Below are 6,000 nucleotides of genomic sequence, written 5' to 3'. Positions count from 1 at the left end.
AAGTGGAATGCTGCTACAGCCCAACAGTAAGGAACAAAATTTTAAAAGGCATTTTTCTTACATTTATGTCTTTAGTTTGTTTTGAGTTAGTTTTTATACATGGTATAAGATAGGGATCAAATTTTATTCTTTCACTTGTGAATATCCAATTTCCCCCCACCATTTATTAAAAAACTTTTCCTTCCCAATTGTGTATATTTGGCACCCTTGACAAGACTAATTGACCATACATGTGTGGGTTTATTTCTCATCTTTCTATTCTGTTCAGTTGGTCTATGTTTCTGTTTTTATGTCTATGGCATACTGTTTTGATTATTATAGCTTTGTAGATATTTTGAAGGCAGATAGTGTAATACCTCCAGTTTTGTTCTTTCTCGATTATTTTGCCTGTTCAGGATTTTTGTGATTCTATGTGAATTTTAGGATTGTCTTTAGTACCTCTGTTAAAAATGACCCTGGCATTTTAATAGGGATTGTATTTAATCTGGGTAGTATTGACATTTTAACATTATTAATTCTTGTAATCATAAAGACATGAAAACTTTTCATTTGTGTCTTCTTCAATTTCTTTCTCTTACAGTTTTCAGTGATTTATTCCTAAGTGTTTTATTCATTTTGATGCTATTATAAATGACAATGTCCTCCTAATATCTTTTTCAGATGGTTGTTAGTGTATAGAAATGCTAGTGATTTTTGTTGTTGATTTTGTATTTCGCAACTTTACTAAATTTACTTAGTTGTAAATTTACTGGTGGAGTGCTTAGGATTTTCTATATATAAGATCATGTCATCTGCAAGCCAAGGCAATATAACTTTTTTCTTGCCAATTTGGATACCTTTTATTTCCTTTTCCTGCTTAATTGCCCTGGCTAGAATTTCCAGTACTTCATTGAATAGAAATGGTGAGAGCACCATTGTCTTATTCCTGATTTAACAGAAAAATCCCTCAGCTTTTCACAATTGATTATGAATTGATTAACTGTGGCCTTTATTACACTGTGGTACATTCCTTCTGTACATAATTTGTTGAGTTTTCATCATGAAAGGATGTTGAATTTTGCCGAATGGTTTTTCTGCATCTATTGAGATGATCATATGATTTTATCCTTCATTCTGCTAATGTGGTATATCGCATTTATTGATTTGCATATTTGAACATATCTTGCATCTGAGGGATAAATTCCATTTGATCATGGTGTTTGATCCTTTTATTGTGATGCTGGATTTGGTTTGCTAGTTTTTTGCTGAGAATTTTTGCATCTATATTCATCAGGGATATTGGCCTGTAGTTTTCTTTTCTTGTGTCTGGCTTTGATGTCAGGATAATGTTGGCCTCATTAAATGAGTATGGAAGCACTTCTTCCACTTCAATTTTTTGGAAGTATTTGAGAATGATTGGCACTAATTCTTCAAGTGTTTGGTATAATTCATTTGTGAAGCCATCTAGTCCCAGGCTTTTCTTTTCTGGGAGATTTTAGATTATTGATTCAATCTCTTTATTGGTCTGTTAAGGCAAGAGATAACAAGTGTTTTTGAGGGTGTGAAGAAAAGGGAACCCTTGTACACTGCTGGTGGGAATGAAATTTAGTATGGCCATTATTGGAAACAGTATGGAGCTTCCTCAAAATATTAAAAAATAGAACTACAATCCAGCAATTCCACTCCTGAGGGAAATGAAATCAGTATCTCAACAAGATACCTACACCCTCCTGTTCACTGCAGCATTATTCACAATAGTCAAGATATGGAAATAACCTAAGAGCCATCAGTGGATGACTGGATAAAGAAAATGTGGTACATACAAGTATATGTACAGTGGAATAATAGGCAACCTTAAAAAAAGAAGGAAATTCTGCCATTTGCAACAACATGAATGAATCTCAAGGACATTATGCTAAGTAAAATAAGCCAGATACCGAAGGGTAATCTTTTTTTTTTTTTTTTTTTTTTCACTTTTGTATGGAATCTCATAAAGTTGAACTCAGTGAAGAGAGAAGAGAATGGTGGTAGCCAGTGATGAGGGCTGGGAGAAGTGGGGAGATGCTGGTGAAACAGTGTGGAGTTCAGCTATAATATGAACAAGTTCTGGGATCTAATGTACAGCATGGATGGTGATGAATGAGTTAATTAATTTGATTGTGTTAATCATTGCACCGTGTATATGTATTTCAAATCTTTACATTGTACACCTTAAACATATATGATTTAATTGCCAATGAAATATTTTTAGATAAACATAAATTAAAAAATAAAAACACTTTGATAAACAAAACACAGTCAAATCTCTCCTGTCAATGTTAAGATTAAGGGTGTGGCTGCCGATCCCAACACTGTTATTCCAGATAGTCACAAGGTAATTGCTTTTAGGAGAAAGGAGAACAATTAAGTGGTGGAGAACTATACTGACCCCAAATCAACATATCAATAGCTTTAAAAACTTTTGCAGGGAATGTGTTTGTAAAGAAGCCATAATATTTACTAAAGAATTTTGACTGTTTGAGATTTAAAACAACTCTTAAGTGACCAAAATTTTAACAGCAGTAAATGGTTCTGTCTTCCTGAAGGTAGAAGACAGGCAGAGCTGAAAAACTCGAACAGACTTAATTTTAACTGTGTAAACTGTAAAGAAGGCTCTCATCCTAAACAAATCTCCTTAATTAAAATGGGTAACATGATAGGAAATGAGCACGTATTAGGCTATTTTCTGTTGCTTATAATGAGATACCTGACACTAGATAAGGTGTGGAGAAACAAAACTAATTTCTTACAGTTTTATAGGTTGGGAAGTCCGTGGTCCAGGGGCATGTCTGAGGAGGGTCTTCTTGGTGAAGAGGCTCTGCAGAGCCCAGTGGTGAACAGGGACTCACATGGTGAAGACAGCATGAGGAACAGTTAATGTGCTCACTTGCTGTCCTTACAAAGCAGTAAGAACCACTCTCAGATGATGCATTAAACCATTAGCCCATTAGACCATGAGTAGATGAATCTATTCACAAGGGCACAGTCCTCATGATCTAATCACCTTTTAAAGGCCCCACCTTTCAGCACTGACATAGTCTGATTACCCAGGCTCTTAACATGGTTACAGGGGGAATCAAACTTCAGTGAGTTTGGGGGGGACATGAATCCACAGAAGAGCAGAACCCTAACATTCAGCATGGGAGTATCCACTTGAGATTCTGAAAACTCCATATTCCCTTGAATATTCTGTTCCTGAGGAAGTGGTCCAGCCTCTTTTCCCTTCCTCAGCTGTGGAATAAGAAGCCCTTCTTTTTACTTTGTGCCTGCAAAACATTCAATAAAGCAGGTACCTTCCAAAACATTGCTTATCCTTCTCAATATCTGCCACCACTTTCTCTCCAGGACACCAGACATATAACTAGGATCAAATCTCAACATGACCCAACTTGAGAAATGATCAGCCAGCTAAGCTGAGTAATGCAACATCTGGAGTTATTTCCTGAGCATCAAACCAATTTATATTACTGTTAACTAGAGTTCTTCACTTTCATGTCCCAGAGCAGCCCAAATTTCACACATCAAAATTGAATTCATCTTCCCCCCAATCATCTCCTTAAAAATATTAACTAGAATATGGCAGTCTCTTCCACATAAGTACAGATTAATTATGGTTTCTCCAGTTACTGGGACTCAGTATATTACTTTTATCAAAAAGTAACCTGAGTTTAAAAAGTAACCTTTTTAGAAAATCTGAGTTTATATACTAGTTTCCATGTCTTTTAGTCTCAGTTTTATCTACTTAATAACCTTATTGTGAAATTAAATATAAATGCATATAAGTGTTTATTGCTAGCACATAAGTGTTCAATAAATGTTAATCATATTCATTATTACTTAAAATGAATCACTGAAAATTTATATCAGAATCCCAATTATAACATTTATAGTTTACTGGATATTTAATTATGCTTAAGTTAATTGGATAAAAAAGTAATGTGAAATTAACAGTAAGCACATTAATTAACAGTGAAATAATTGAGACCTTTCCATAAAATGAGTAATACTATTAAGATGCCTATTAATATTATTGATATTTAATTTTTTCTTTTAGAAATTCTTAACCTTGAAATAAACATTGCACAATAGAAATATTTTTTTAAAAAAGACAAAACTAACACTATTTGTAAATCATGTGATCATCTAAAACAAAAATTTTAAATGAAAAATAAAGTTTCATATATATGTATATATATATATATATATATATATATATATGTAAAGAATATCCAGGTAGAAAAATAGAAGCACCCCCTTCCCCCAATTCAGGAGATCATCACCAAGGTGAAGTCGTTAGCATAAACTTAAAGTAAAGTTTATAAAGAATGTGATGAAAACTCTAAAACTCTCAGGCCAGTCATTTATGCTATGTCCCTAAATGGGAAAATAATATTTTAAAAGAGCCACTTTTTCTATTCTATAAATTTATTTTAATTCCAATCAAAATTCTGAAGAGATTTTCTGGGTATATTGCATAATAATTCTAATAATCTATACAAATATATGTGTATAAATAGTTTTATAAAATTTTTAAATTGTATAAAAGGGAAAATGAATCCAGTATATGTAAAACAGATAATAAAGCTACAATCCTCAAAGCAGTATGATGCTGGTACAAAATAATTAACATTTTATTTGAATAAAAAGAGTAGATATATTTAGTAAGATATGCTGATACAAGTGATTTATTTATTCTAACAAATATAAACTAAAAAATCATACATTTCAGTAAAAATTATAGGCAAATGCTTATTTACTCTTGAGTTAGTTACTGACCTTCCAAGAATAACACTGAAAGTATACACTAACAAAATATAAAATTTATATTTCAAACATATATTAAAATTCTCTTTGTCAAATACAGTACAAATGATGCTAAATAACACATTATCTAGAGCACATATTTCAATCAACATTCTTAATGTTATTAAGAGCTCTTGAAAATCAATAATAGGAAAATGCCCAAGCAATAGTTATAAGTAATTCACAAATAGATATGCATATACATACTTGCATATGAAAATATACTTACATATGAAAGCCAAGATGAAAATATTCACAAAACATAGAGCTGGGAGAGAGTGAGGAAATAGTTATTACTCATAGTACTAAGGAGAGTATCACTTATAGTGAACTCTGTAAGGTGAAATTGGAAAATACGTCCTACAGCCTAAACATACAATAATCCTTAGAACTCAAAAGAACTAATTGCTTTTAAAGACTATGATTTTCTTCTGAAATGGAATACTAAACTGCCTTTGAAATTATTATATAAAAGCGCGTTTCAATTATAGACTACTTTTCATGTTACATTGTTAATTGAAAATTACATTCTAGCAAGTTATAGTCATAGTATAATCTCCTTTTGGTGTGTGTGGAAAAAAATTACATGCATAGAGAAATGTCTGAGAAAACCTTTGCCAGAAATACTTAAAGTATGTGGTATGATTATCATTATTTATTTTTTTTTATATTTGTACCTTTTCTATTTATTTTTCTGTTTTTTCAAATTTTATTAGCATTCTTTTAAAAAATTTGTTTATTAACTTATTGAAACATAATGATTGTACATACTAATGGTGAACAGAGTTATTTTAGTACAAGTTTATAATGTGTGATAATCACATCAAAGTTACTAGCATATTCATAATGGCAAAAATTTATCATTTTTTTTTTGTGATGACAGCATTTGAGCACCTCTCTTCTAGCCATTAGAAAACATACAATAAATTATTGTTTTTCTAGCCGTTAGAAAAACATACAATAAATATTGACACCTAGCACTACTGTAGACCACTGGAAATTATTTTTCTTATCTAGCTATAATGTTCTATCCATTAGCAAACTTCTCCCTCTTCCCTCTAAATTGTTTTGTATAGCAGACCCACCTTACTGGATTAAAATAAACTAAATTCTGTAGTAAATAACATTTTTGCAATTATATAGTGTCTCTTTAGTCACTCATCAATATCTCTTCATTGT

Source organism: Galeopterus variegatus, unplaced genomic scaffold, assembly GCF_000696425.1.
Source record: "Galeopterus variegatus unplaced genomic scaffold, G_variegatus-3.0.2 Scaffold72, whole genome shotgun sequence".
In the NCBI taxonomy this organism is placed as follows: domain Eukaryota; kingdom Metazoa; phylum Chordata; class Mammalia; order Dermoptera; family Cynocephalidae; genus Galeopterus; species Galeopterus variegatus.
The sequence above is the reverse complement of the archived record's forward strand: the minus strand, read 5'-3'. Positions refer to the sequence as shown.